This window comes from Grus americana, chromosome 4, assembly GCF_028858705.1.
Source record: "Grus americana isolate bGruAme1 chromosome 4, bGruAme1.mat, whole genome shotgun sequence".
NCBI lineage: Eukaryota > Metazoa > Chordata > Aves > Gruiformes > Gruidae > Grus > Grus americana.
The window spans coordinates 8,426,024-8,440,467 of NC_072855.1; the positions used below are offsets into that span (position 1 = coordinate 8,426,024).

Here is a 14,444-nt window from a genome sequence, read left to right on the forward strand (position 1 = left end):
TTTTCACATTTTGGGGGTTTTTTTGGTTTGTTTCAAGATCCTCTGCTGTGGTATGCATTTACTGTACCCACAGAGATAGTAAGCTGTTTATTTTACATACTTTTTCCACCACATTCTCTTTCCAGAGCTGGTTAAAGGCAGCTAACTTTCTTCTTCTGTTTCTCCTCATTATGTCCTTTATGCTTATCAGGCTGAATCCCTCTCAAACTGCTTAGCACTTCAAACTAATTGAATTTTCAGTAATAGGAACCATTTGACCATCCTTGTTAGGGCAACATGGATCCTGCTGAACTTGCATTTCTTCAGCTGCCTCATGGCATAAATCTTAACACAATCAAGTTCTGCCTACCATTGCAAGTATATGCCCTGCTTCCTATACAACCTTTAAGCGTACCCCAAAGACACACACCTCTGCTGTCACCAAGTGTCTACAGGTAGCAGCTGAGCCAGGCATGCAAGTTGAAACACTAAGACCCTCCAAGCCCTGAGGTAATAATAATAGCTCTTGGAGCTCCAAGCTGGATGAAGTCCTACAAGATTATGGCCATCTTTCTCTTAGCACACCATCCTTTACAGAGCCTGATTAGGTAGAAGAGTGAGAAAGCTGAGCCATCCAAGATAAACACGCATAACAAGATGTTAGTCAGTCTGTCCTGGGAGAGACTTAATCTTACTAGTATCTCCTTAAGCTGAGGGGTAGAGGTGAGGGCGGGGGGGAAGAGAAGCTATTTTTATTGCTGAAAGGTAGACTAATGAAAAGGAAGAAAATAAATGGAATATAAAAACCAAACTCCATGTACAAGCCAAAGCTAACATTCCTCACAGTTGGAGAATGAGCTGTGATGGAATCAGTATCACCATTATCTCTGATTTAAAGTTCTGTTCTATGACACATTCTGAAGTCTGAAAAAAGTAAAGATTTATTATTCTATCTCTATAGTACTACTAAAAGAAAAGAGGTTTTATTTCTTTAAAGTTTAGCCACAAGTAGTAATGACTTGTAAAATCTCTGCCAAAATTAAGGATGGAAAGAAAAGAAGTGCTCATGTCATGAATTCTGTATCTTCACAGTGACGTCACCGAGGTCTTTTTTTGGAAAGACTACTAAAAATATGTATTACCCAACACCCCCCCCCCCCCCCCCCCCCCCCCGTCAATTAAAGGATGTCAGAGGCTCATCCAATTTGACAACCTACTTTCAAAGTCATGAAGAGTCCTGATGAAGAACATAAAGCCAATTCAAAAAAATCTCTTCTTGGCTCTAAGAGTAAGGCAGCCAGACTCATTTCCAACCCACTCCTCCTCCTCCTCTGCATCCTGCAGGACAAAATGTTCCAGCAACAGCTCATCTCACTGGGAAAATTTACATTTGTTTGAAACACTTCTAACAACTTCTCCTCTGTCTCTGGAAGTTCCATCTTGGATAAAGAAGAAGAGATGACAAGATTTTAGATGATTTCCCCATAACACAAATGGAGGTGTTTCTTGATGATGACAACTCCATTTTTTCTGCCTATGGTACTAAAATTACCCGGTGAGAACACAGAAGGTTGCTCCCTCTTTTCTATTCCTTCACATTATTTCCTACTCTTTGCTCAGAGAGCTACATGAAACCCTTATTACCAACAATCCCATAAAGACGTACTTAGCCAGCTCCCAGCAGAAGAAAAGGATTAGCTAGTCAAAATTCCAATTCGGATAAGTAGGTCCTTTAAAATATTATCTCTGCTTCAACAAGCCAAAGCAGCTAATCACCCCAGCAGTACTAACTCCACATCTAGATGATTTTGCTACTAGACACTAGATGAAAGATGATGTGATTTTTTTGCCTCTTGGCAATTACTGCAGCATCCAAGAAGCATTTCAAAATTGAAACCACACAAAACCAATCAAGTTTTAACAGAGCATTGTCTGTCCTGTCCTAGTTATGCCTGAAGCAAGACTAAGTTGGAAGATTAGCTTTTTAGAAACTATTAAATACTTTCTGCTATCTGAAAGAACCTACCTAGTGTCTAGCTTCTTGCAATGCAAAATTCCAGCTTCCAAATGGAAAGAGAACATTCTACTCCTAAAACTACACGTTATTTACCGTAGTGCTAAGAAGTTCACAGAGAGGCTAAGCATTCCTTGTAACATAAGTCTATTAATAACTTTTAGCCCAGAAAATTCTCTTTAAATGCCTGCTATCGAGAACCTATTTGGACTCTATCCTTTTTAGCACTAATCTGCAGAGTGGTTATTCTGCAGCCTTCCAAAATTCCACATCAAGTCTAAAAAAAAAGTCAGAGCTTTAATTAGTAAGTTTCCTGCAGCTACAGGATTATCCATTTTGGGGGACAGGTACTAGATGGGGGCACCTCAGTTTCCAGGATGTTATACTTTAGGGATTCTCTCAATGCACAATTAACTAGTATACCTTCATTTTCTGAGGTTCTCTACAGAAAGTGCAAAAATAGCATATTAGAACAAGTGTTTCTGACCAAAAGGGACAAAGAGTAGAGTTTATAACCCTAGCTTTATTCTGTAGAAATTGTTTCACAACCATCTAGCAAATCCTATTTAAATAGCAGTTCCTCTCCCTGAAGAGTTCAGATGTTACACAAAATAAGGTAGGGCTTGACAACACCCTCCGTACACACTAGAACTCAAAATTAAGCCAAAGTTAGTTCCAACATTTCCAATTCCGAGATTCTTTTAAAGACTAAAGAGACATTTCCTGAGCTACAGAATCTCTCAAGCTTTCTCCATGAACTGCTTTTATAAGCCAGTTTTTATTAGAAGGAAGCCTGAATATTATGAGGTGTTCAAGCCTGGATTAAGGTTGCCACAACTCCAGCACAAAACTGCTAAAAAGGACAAGAAAAATACAACAGAAGGCATCCTCTATATTAACTGATGGCCACTGGAGTCAAACTTCTCAGATATTCCACAGGAATCTCTGATACTCAGGAAGCACAAGCAATATCAAGTGCTCAAAACTGTCTGCTGAAGAACATACCTCACTTAACGTGACTATAACAGGACTATATTTCACCTATATTTCACCCTTCTAAGGCTGAAAAACTAGGACTTGGGTTGTTATTGACTCCAGAGATAGACAAAAATAAGTATTAGGTCCACTTGCCTCAAATGCAGAAAATCAGTATGGAGCCCAGAATTTTGCTGTTTCGACCCTAAAGCATCATCATTCTAACACCAACTGGTCAAACAGCTGCAGCAAAATATAAACCATTACTAAAATAAACCTGCATCCTACACACTCATTTCTACTCCATCTCCCACACTTCAGATGTGAGAGCTCCTATGAGAAGGAAGCAAAGCCTCAACCATCACATACAGCTGTCCGACTTCACAAAATGCAACACATTTTGGAAAATCCCTTGAACTCAAAAGGAACAAGTAGTACTCAGCTTTCTCATTGAAAAAACAGACCTTGTTCAAAGCCTCCCACGTGAGACGGAGAAAACCTGCAAGCAAATGCATCAGAAGTAAACTAAAGAGAATATCCTGGCTTAAGATGGTGGTTTCTAGTTTGCGAAATTCACGGCCAGATGATGTGCTGGAAAGAGGTTCAAGGTAATACTTTGGTGTACAGATTTCTCATTCTTCAGATCCAGAATTCATCTAGCTTGGCTGAGAAACACATTAAAAATACAGACCTAAAATTGTTTAATAGAAGTTGAATTAGAAACGGAAGATTTTGCTCTGTTACATGATGAACTGTGGTCTGTAACAAATACACTACCCTTTATTTCAAGTTACTATCAGGTGGTTTGGGTTTGGTTTTAAACCAGGAAGAGTCTCCTTCCAGAAAGCCGAAGGAAGGGTGGAGATAGGGGATGTTAAGCCTTTGTCACAGCATATTTCTCAAAGCAACAGAAGCAGTGAAGAAGTAAGCTCAAGAGACTTTTTCCAAGTCATACCTAATTAAAGCAGGGAATGTATCACCACAGAAAACTAGAGCTAAGAACTCAACCCAGCCAGAGGTTAAAGCATTTATTATTGCCAGCTTGTATCAGTAAGAAGTCTCATCAGTCTCCCAGGTTTAAACCTGTCTTTCAGACTTGAGGAAGACTAAGACTCACATCACAGACAAGTCATCCTGCATCTTAAAGGACAACAGATGAGCTGTGCCTTGTGTCTGATCCTGTACCAAGACGCTTTTCCAAGATGCTTTTGTTACTTACGTTCTCTTTCCTAAAATAATCTATCACTACTTAAACAACAGGCAAGGATTTCATTAATTTTTGCTGAAGGATATTTACATTTACTATGTGTGGAGTTCCATTTGAATTAGCCATCAGCATTGGTGCGTGACCAGTCATCTCCTGCAATGTGCGATATGGACTCTTTCTCCTTTCTTCTCAGTGTTACTGCAGAAAGCACAAGACTACGTTTGTACGGTGTTCAGGAATGGGAAGTCTGGTCCGAAGTTTTTATGCACGAACTCCAAGCCCTTTGCTTTTGCCATAATTATGAACTAAATGTGCTAACAGTCATTATTTCAAGAATATGCTAGCTCAAACCAAGAATTATTGCCTGCTTAAGTAGTTCAGAACAAAACCTAGTGGGCAATCACCGCTGAAGAGCATTACTGTAACTTTCAGTCTATGATATTACTGAAAGCTTGGAGCTCAGGTCCTACACAAATTATTTCCACCTCCACATACTGTTTTTACAAATATTCTGTTTAAAACCAATGGAAGTATTTATTTAGTATATAAAACCTCCAGTAAGATACAAAATTTAGATTCATTGTAAATAATAATTCATACAGAGAATATTAGTGTTTGACAAAATATACATACCACCAACCTAAGCTCACACACTCCCACTAAAGCAAGTGATCCAGACTATACAAGACCCACAAGATTTTAATTTACTCTAAGGTTTGAAGGGGGCAGGGAGAGGAAGAATACATAGATGAAGATTAACTGGCCCTACTACTAAAATATTTGTTTCACTCCATCAATTAGAGAAGAAAAAACTGGGGGGGTGGTGGGTAAAGATAAGCAGTAGCATCACCTACTTTCTCTTAGTGTTTGCCCTTAAAAATGAGCAAACAGGCACATATACATGCTTTAAAAATAGTCAGGCCTGAAAAAACACGTAGCACTGACCCTTAACTTGTATAGCAGTGACAACAATTACTCCACGCACATGCTGCTCCCTCATGATAGACTGGAATAATATCAGTACTGAAGTACTGTTCTATTACCAAACCCTATGGGCTTAGAGCAGAGGGATTATACAAATCTCTCCCATACATCCTGCTCCCAAAACACACATAGCTAATAAAACCTCCTCCTATTTGCCTTCAGGTTCATTCTGAAGAGTTTCAGACATTTGGTTGGCTTGTTTAAAAAAGCCTGACTAGTAGGTTTGGTTTTATGATCCTGAGTGTGAAATGTTCTTGCTGGAGGCCTCAGGCCAGGTGAAAACCGCTTGCGTTAAGATGCAACTTCATGGCATTTCAGGGATCTAATGAGCTATATGATCTGCACACAGGGAAATCTCCCTAACATTAGCTTGCATAAAACTATGGAAATTAAAAATGAGAAACCTATGGTAGTCTAAATATTTTTCAGTAAATAGTACAGCTGGTGAACTGCAAATACTGCTAAATTTAGAACTCAAGTGCTTAGCAGTGTTCTGTAAATATCCATACATCTCAATGCTTACTGTAACGTGAAATACACTTCTCCTTGAGCCTTACTGTCCTAATTCTTCATACTACAAGTAATAGTTCCCTGTCATGACAAAGTAGCACCCTGAATTTAGTGGGGCAAGAAGTTTCAGTGTTTGTCTCAAAATTATAACTCTCCAGAAGACCACTGTGTAACTGTACTGGATGAGCACATGTATGTGCAGATCCTTATTGTAGCAGTTTATGACAAATGTACAGTTTACATATTTTCATATAAAACCCAAAAGTCTAAAAAAGAAAGCAAATTATAGGAAGTGCTACGCAAGAGTAAAGTTCTATACAGGCTTGCACACAGTAGTTAAAGCTTTCTGCTTTATTATCTATCCTGAAAGAGCATGGAAATGCATTGAACAGATACGAGATGCAGTGTGCAACAGACAACTAAGTTCCCTCTCATGGCCCAAACTTGTTCTCAATCATGGCTGACCATCTGTAATTTGTTACTCCAGAAACTTGAATTCATCTGGCAGGAGACACCACCTCAAGAGGCAACACACTGGAAGACCTCAAGTTTTACAACACCCATCTAGTTACATGATCCATTAGAATTCAGAAAAAAGCCTGAACACACAGCTTTCAAGTCACAAAAATTTTCTTTAACGTAAAGAGGTCTCAGGTATTACACTACAAATACCAAAACTGAATGCTCGTTTGAAGAGTTTCTTGCTGTTGCTCCTTACTTTGCTAAACTACAGTTCATATCAACTTCATTATTTGTGGGCTTCCAACTTCTGTTTTGCACCTCCCGTGAGTTTTCGAATGGTGAAGTCTCCAAAAAGATCTGCACTACATATATCCTGCTTTACTACACGTGAACCCTCAGTAACAGTCCACAAATGCTCCAACTATGAGAAGATCACAAATTAAAGTCCATTGAAATAATGGCATGAAATACAAAGACAAAAGCAGTACATAGGTCAATATTGTGTGTGCTTTCAGCATTCAATTCAGATATTGCTTCAAGTGTCACGAGGGACATCTCTCTTGCCAGCTTTAAGGTACTTCAACAAAAATTAGTTCAGTTGAGCTACACAGCTTAAATCTTCCTAGTTCACTAGGCCATTCCAAACCCTGTGCTTGAGGTCAAGACACAAACCAAGGAGTACACAATTGCAGTAGGTATTTAAAAAAAAAATTTGCAACAATTATATGAACTAGAAGAAATCTCATGAGACAAAAGTTACACCATGTAAGAGAAGATGTCTATTAAGTCAGGAAAAAAACCGCTGAACTATTTTAACTACATCACTGTGATTTTTTTCCCCTCTGTTTAAATACTGAAAGATGACCTTCTGCTTGATGTAAAAGCTCAGTATTTTCACTGTGTACTACATCAACACTATCAGGTGTTTAACAAGTCATTAATTCTACAAGCCAGTTCTGTGGAAAGATTCATTTGCCAAAGTGGATTCATAGAAGGCACTGGGACTCCAAATCATGAAGTTTACTCACACAGTACAGGCTATTAAGCCTTAATGCAAAACTACACTCCTGTATGGGAAGCAGGTGGACACAAGGTGCTGATCAGTACACAAGTATTACAGACCACACTTCAGTTAGTATAAGGCAGAATAACTCCATTTTATTTGACCCAAAAAATGCCAGGTAAAAAGTGAAAGTTGAGAAAGGAGAAGAGCCTTTAGTTTTAATCTTCACTGATCAGGACAGAAATTCAGCAGCTTTAAATGGTGGCAGGTAAGTCACTTGACTAGCAAGTCAAGCATATAACATCTGCAGAAAACAACAGTGCAAGAGAAGACAGGACCATGCGTGCTTAGAAGGGAAATCTGTGTCCTCCCACTTGGGCAATTATGTTTACAGACGACTGCATTCTGACAAGATCAGCTTCTGGTAACCAAGTTGAAGGACAAAACAGTAAAGATTGATATCTGATAAAGTCAACAGTAAGACAGATGCAAGCGTGTCCTTTCAACTCTTCATCTGAAATATCTCAATCTCTGAAATGATCTTTCAATACTGATAAAAAGTGTGCTTTAAAATAACACTCTGAAATTACATCTGGGTTTCTGGCACCTTCGCTCATGCAAAGGTTAAGCATACTATAGTTGGCATAAAGCAGCAGCATCTTTTCTGCTGAAGATCTGAAACGTCAAACCACTGCGTTGGGGGGAAGTCACTGGCTGAGCACCTGGACCCAAGAAGTACTGAAGTAATAAACAAGCTTTTGAGAGCCATAGGCTTTTCTGCAGGTGCAAGAGGCATTTACTTCATTTCAGTTTGGCTCAGTTTAACAATTAGTTCAAAAACTAGTTCAGAATTTAGAAACAGGTTTGGTTTTACTTGATCCGCTCATATTTTGTGCTCAACTGAGCAAAGGGTGAGGGGAAGGTCCCCCCCAACCAGTTCCAAAGTTTAAGACTGTATATTTAACAGGACTCTAAAGCTTAGTCTCAAAGATACATGGTATTTTGCAACTGATTATACTACTCAAATTTGAGCATCACACTTAATACAGAAAAACCTCTCACAACCAAATATCAAGCCACCTTGAAAGAGCCTCTCTCAACACGGTTCCCCCTGTACCACCCTCAGCTGCAGTTTCCACAGCCAAGCTTGCCTAGCAGTGTCCCTGACAGGGATGCATCTAAGTAAGCCTGAAAAAGAGCACTGTAACACCAAAATCCCTGTTTCTGTTGACTATCATGGAGCTTGGAATACTTAATTCAGCTGAAGGTGTTAGAAGCTAAGCAAGTCAATCCCACCCTAAATATCTAACCTGAGGACAGGAACTGGGATACACCTTGGTGTATGAATGCACAAATGCTGCACACAGCAAGCACAGCGCTGATCCCCACTTCACGCACACCCCCAATCCACGCGGGCCATCACCTCTTCAAGGATAGGACTAAGAAGTATCCCCCCATACTAATATACCATAGCAAAAATTGAAGTTTTTAGTATGACAGGATGAAGCTACTTATATCTTAACATTTGAAGAAGAAATGTAGTGACTTTATTCTAAGATATGGCATTACACAAATACAAGTTAAAAAGCTCTTATTTCTTCATAACATTAAAAATAAGCAACTATACTTCATCTTGTATCAAAATACAAATAAGTATTAACGCCCTAAGGTACATTCAATACATACTTCAACATCCACACTACCTTTAACTTCTCAATGCCAGGAGATGCTGCCTTTTTTGGCAACATATTGTGGGTTAAAAATGATCACCAAAGTAATCTCAGCTAACAAACATTCAACATCATTAGACAAGGATTATCAGACTTTCTGAACCTCTGCTCAACTTAGACTGCAGCATGATTTCAAAGGATAGATGTCTGTCTCCTTAGAGCACACAGTGGAAGAAGCAGTTAGACAAATTATTCCAGCTTATAACCAACCACATCAAAACTTTTGACTACACTGAAATATATTTGGGTGATGAGAATAAACTGCTACATACACAGGGACTATAAACAGGGCAATGATTAGAGCAAGACTAAGGAAATCACTGAAAGGTAGAGTTGCAAAGTAGTTTGCAAGTTTACAGGGAGAGATACTGAAGAAGCAACAATGAAAAGTATTTACAGAACTGTGAAACAATCCCAGAGACAGGGCTTAGAGAAACCCTTTTCTACAAAGCACAAGATTCATTATGTGAATCAAGTTCAGCAGGGGAGATATCATAAGAACTAATATTTGAAAGAGAAAGTTACACCCACAGAGATGTCAACCAATACTTCCAAATACAAATCCAAGAAAAGTACCCTGAAGAAAAGTTAGCTCCAAGTAGTGGGGCTTATTCTTTAATGCCTAGCTTGCAATGCAAGAGAAATTTCATCTGAAGAATGGAAACCTTAAAACAACCCTAACTACAGATGACTTCAGAGTCACTCTACAACACCTGGAATTATTTGCAAGGTACCAGATATAGGCTGTTATGTGATATATTTGAGTACAGCCAGGAACAGGTCATGCCTTTTTTAAAAAAAGTTTTGGCCATCAGTTTCTGAAGCTAGGCCTGCCTTCATTCCATGTCTGTCTTCAGAAAAAGGTCAAAATTCATGTGACCAGTCTCCAATTCTCCACATCCCAGTAGAATCCCAGGGGAGGGGGAACCTTCTGTGAGCACTAAAAGGCAACAAGGAGGTGAGTAGCATCCACCAGGTTCACTTTGACATCAGAGTAACAGGGTTTAGGGACAAGAGAGAACCTACTGAGGTCATACAGCTAGGTTTAAAGGCTTCTGCTGTTGGCAAGCAAGCAGAGGCTGTACAACGAATGCAATACTTAGGGGATAACAATAGCCAGAGAGTTATCAGTGGTGCACAGGAGAACACACTGAACAGGAACGCAGCTCAGTTCACCAATTTGTTTCCCATCATCTGTTGCTGGCAGAGTAGGCTTGTTACAAGTAGGAGAAAGGGAGGAAGAACTGCAAGACAGCAATAAAATTCTGCATAATGCTGACAAATTGGAAAACCGTCCTGACAGAAGTAAGATACAATTTAGTTCTGAAAGGTACATTCAGGCAGGATTAACAGAGCAAACAGGAAGGCAAGTTCTTCAGAAGAAAGCAGTGGGCTAGGTTGGATCAACAAGCTGACCTTGAAACAAGTGTTAAGCTGTTGTAGGAAAGTCAGATGTATAGGGATGCATAAACAGGAATATCAGCTCCAGGGCACATGAAAGTCTTTTCACTCCACTCAGCGCAGGAAAGCCTCAGCTGAACTACAAAGTTGGGCTTTAAGCGCCACACTCAAAGACCAATGCGAACTAACTAGAGAGAACAAGAATGATTAGAGCTGAAAAAACATGACCTCTTGAAGAGATGAATACACTAGTTTTATTAAGGCCAAAAGTATCACAAGGCTGCAGGGTGGAGGGCAAGACACAAGGAAACAGCAACATGACAAAGAACAGTTCAAATATTTTTAAAAGTTTACTTACTACAGGGGAAAGAATAGCTGTCCCTCATGCCCAGAGAATTAGGCAATAAGTTTGACCTGCAGTCAGGAAGATGTCTAGTTCCATATTCAGAACAAGTTTTAATGCTGAGGACAGTAAAGAGCTGGACTGAGGAGAAAGTAGAGCTGCTCAAGCTTCTTATATCAAGCACACTAGATGTGCAGTACTGGCAGGGGACTCACACAACCAGCCTACACCTTTTTCAGCCTTTTTTTTTAAAAAAAAACCTACCTCACTTTCAAGCCACTGTAATGTCTTCTCCTCCTACAGTGTATATTTAGCTTGAATGAGAAGTTACTCCTCTGACTTTTCAAATTAAAACTTCAAGATTTGCATGTTCAGGTTATTTTACTATACAAAAAAAAGAAGTCACACCTGCCTCATACTTTCTTCATGCAGAAATAAATTAACTCAAATAATCTCCCATGGCAGTATACAAATTTCAGCAATATTGCAGTATCCTGTTGTATCTTTCTCCTCTGACCAGCAGAAACCAGAAGCCCATTACTTCAGAAAGACATGCATGCTTCTAACAACCTAGAATAGTGATGTAACAGCTTTCATTGATGTGGTGTCACAAAGCACCATCACACAAACATAAGCATGCACCTTTTACTACAACTATAGCCTGAGGCTTGGTTAGGACTTCCTGTGTATGGAAAATGCTGCATGCAAACCAAATGCTCCAAAATAAAATTTAATATACCCGGGATTTTACATGTGGGGAGTTGAAGCAGAGAGCATTAGTTGCAGCCACTCAGAGGAAGTCTGTGCCTGAGATAAGTTACATGTTCACATTTAACTGCAAAATCTAAGTCACTAAACTGGGGAAGAATTAACTCTAAGAGTTCAAGCACAAAAAGGACATCTATGAAGCACACAGACAAAATAGCCTTTTTTGTAATAGTTTCAGTACTTATCCAGGTACTTGTCTGCTTTGTTTAAATGCCATTTAATTTTCTCATTTGTGAGACCTGAAAATAAGAGAGCAGCAACAGTCCATCTTACCCTCCAGGAATTCAGCAATTTCTTACCCAAATATTGAACCAGACAGGTCTGGTCAGGATGGAGTGCTAATGGAAGAAGATGAGGTAAGCAAGCGCACACATAGCCAAACTCAAGTGGACTACCACACGTCCCAAGAAGCGAGAAGGCTAAGCTGCACACATGTTCCAGTGCAAGCAGTATCTTCTAACCAGCAACTCCACTATTGTATCTTAACCTTTGGTGGCCCCTTACAGCAAGCAACAGCACTTCAGTTTAGTCTCCAAGTTACTCACACTTCTCAAATTCATCAAGTTTCAACTCTGTTGTTCCACTTCATCACTTTTAAAAAAAAATGAAAAGATGAGGTCCTAGGTGCCCACTCTTTTCCCCTTTCCCACCAGAAGAAATATATACCATATTCTAGCCAAGTCAAGTAGGTAGTTTTCATTCCTCTTCTCTCCTCCTCACTTACTAAATACTGCATCAAATTATGCTCTGGAGCACAGCAGCAGTCTTGAGGCATGCTTACACACCACTACACTCCATTCCAAATAGGACATAATGAATAATTAGTTGCCACTACTATTAGACTGGGATAATTGAGCAAAAAGGTTCCTTTTTTAACTAGGATTGTAATTCTGTCAGTTCATCAAAAAACTATACAGCCATACAAATAGACCCTAGGTACTCAGAGACCATCACTTAAAAAAAACCCCATAACCTCAAAGAGTCCATAGAACAGAAGTCTCCTCTATGTTATGAAAACAAAGCTGGTTCCTACTATGATAGAAAAACTACCTGCAGCCTCAGTGGCCATCTATGTGTTGACTAAGAAATGCTGAGCTGCAAGAGACAAAACCTAGTGGAGCCAGACCCACCCAGCATCAAGCACATTTCCATAACTTTGTGTTGATTCATAACCTACATCATACCCAAGGCTTCAAACTAACTTTTCATTCTGCATGTTGCCTTTGGACTGTGGAAGTTGATAAAGCAACAGGGTTTGTCAGATCCTAACGATGTACAGCTTTTTGTCACTTGTATCCTTCCTTAAATATGATAAACTTTTATCCCTCTACAACCAGATGTTGTCAAATCAAGAGAAACCTTGAAAGTAGGCAGACAACTACATTTGTCATTGGGAAAGCAGCAGGAGTTAAAGCTTTAGTACCTTTAAACATGATTTTTCCCTATAAGCAAGCTTTGGAGAGTAGAATAAAGAACACAAATGTGACACAGTATCCATCAGTAACTGTACAAAATGGAGGAACACTTTACTATGCCAAAATCTAAAGCCACAATTAAGGAGATGAAATATAATACATGTGCACAGTAGTGAAGGAATGATTTAGTGCCATTGACATCAACATGAACTGCACAGAGCAAAAAATTAAACATGCTGCAATAATAATTTTAACTGCCCAATTAGGTTAAAAAGCACATTTACCCTACAAATTAAAAAACCTCCCAAACCCCTCAAAGGCATTAATGCTGTTCACAATGTTATTTGAGATGCAAATTAGAGACCTAAAGTTAATATAACACCAACAGAAGTTCCTATTATTCCCATTCATGGCTCAAGGGGAGGTGACAGTAAAAGAGATGTCTTATTAGGACAGTAAAGGTTTTTCTTCATTTATAAAGCTAACCCACCTTAACTTCAGTATAGAAATTGCCAAATTATAAATGTGATTTTTCATAAGCCCAGAAGACTTCAGTGCATTAACAAATAAACAAGAAGCCAGCTGCCAAGGCTGGCTGGGTGAGGGGGGTTGTTAAGGCAAAATGAGTATTCTTCACAAAACAAGGAATTCAGATCCTGTCTGCCGGCATCACAGATCTCAGGCTAAAGCACAAAAGCAAAGGTATAGACAGTGGTGCTGCAGTTATTTCTTCAAGTATTTCCTGTACCAGCTGGGTTCCAATTTTAAAGCTCAGCAAATGCAGAAACAGCTTTCTTCCATATCAAATGCCTTTCCCACAATGACATGTAGGTCTCAGTATACAGAGTCAGTTTTGCAAGTGACACTTCTAATGACAGCTCTAGGCAAAATATTGTTTGGTTTCACACTCCTAGCTCTATCTGTACAGACAGACTTACACACATTGAAGAGCAATTGTCATCACTGGCACTGTGAGTACGTCCAAAGCTCTAGGCCTGCAATTTGATATATCATTGAAAATATTCTTCCCTGTACTTAACTGGACTAGAGTTTAATTTTCACAGGAACTTAAACCAATGTTGCCATACCAAATTCAGAGCGACGATGCTAACATTAGGTAATCAGAAGCCTTGATCTTACTGTTAACACCCAACAAGCAAAACGTAAGTGATACCCTGTGTTTCACTAAAATCTAATCAAGTTCAAACAGTGGAAAGCCAATTATATTAGTTTTGGTTTTATAACTCAGTTTCCTAATTGAAACATTTCATATTTTCTAAAGCAAGATATTCAACTGCTTTGTTAAAAAAATACTGCTGTCAGTAAACCGACAGCCATAACCCAGATAATGCATTTAGTAACAACCCTGCCTACTTCCTCCCCTCAACCTAAAAATTAGCAGAAATATGGCCTTCAGGAGATATTTCTGCCCACTACAAAACAGTAGAAGTTAGCTGAGGAGTTTCTTGCCAGCTTGTTGATGACATTATTTCCCAAACTAACTGAACAGAAAAGCCAAAACACAAAATGTAGAAATGGCAATATTAAAGAGCTGACAGCTACCTTGATTTCAGGTTTTTCTATACTCAAAGGTACTGCAATATCCAGTTGGGTCATCACAAAAAAAAAAATTGTAAGATGCCTTAGAAAGGA

At 39.1% G+C, this 14,444-nt stretch overlaps 1 protein-coding gene across 2 annotated transcripts in view; it reads right to left on the reverse strand.

Moving 5' to 3' along the window:
• FAM53A (family with sequence similarity 53 member A) overlaps positions 1–14,444 on the reverse strand; it is a 72,411-nt gene that overhangs the window by 54,189 nt on the left and 3,778 nt on the right. The window contains exon 1 of one of the 2 annotated variants that reach the window (XM_054825145.1): positions 4,266–4,373. The exons of the other annotated variant lie outside the window; for it this stretch is intronic. The gene's annotated coding sequence lies outside the window, so the exon portion shown is untranslated. Of the gene's footprint in view, positions 1–4,265; positions 4,374–14,444 lie in introns of those variants that run through there. 2 annotated transcript variants of the gene reach the window in all.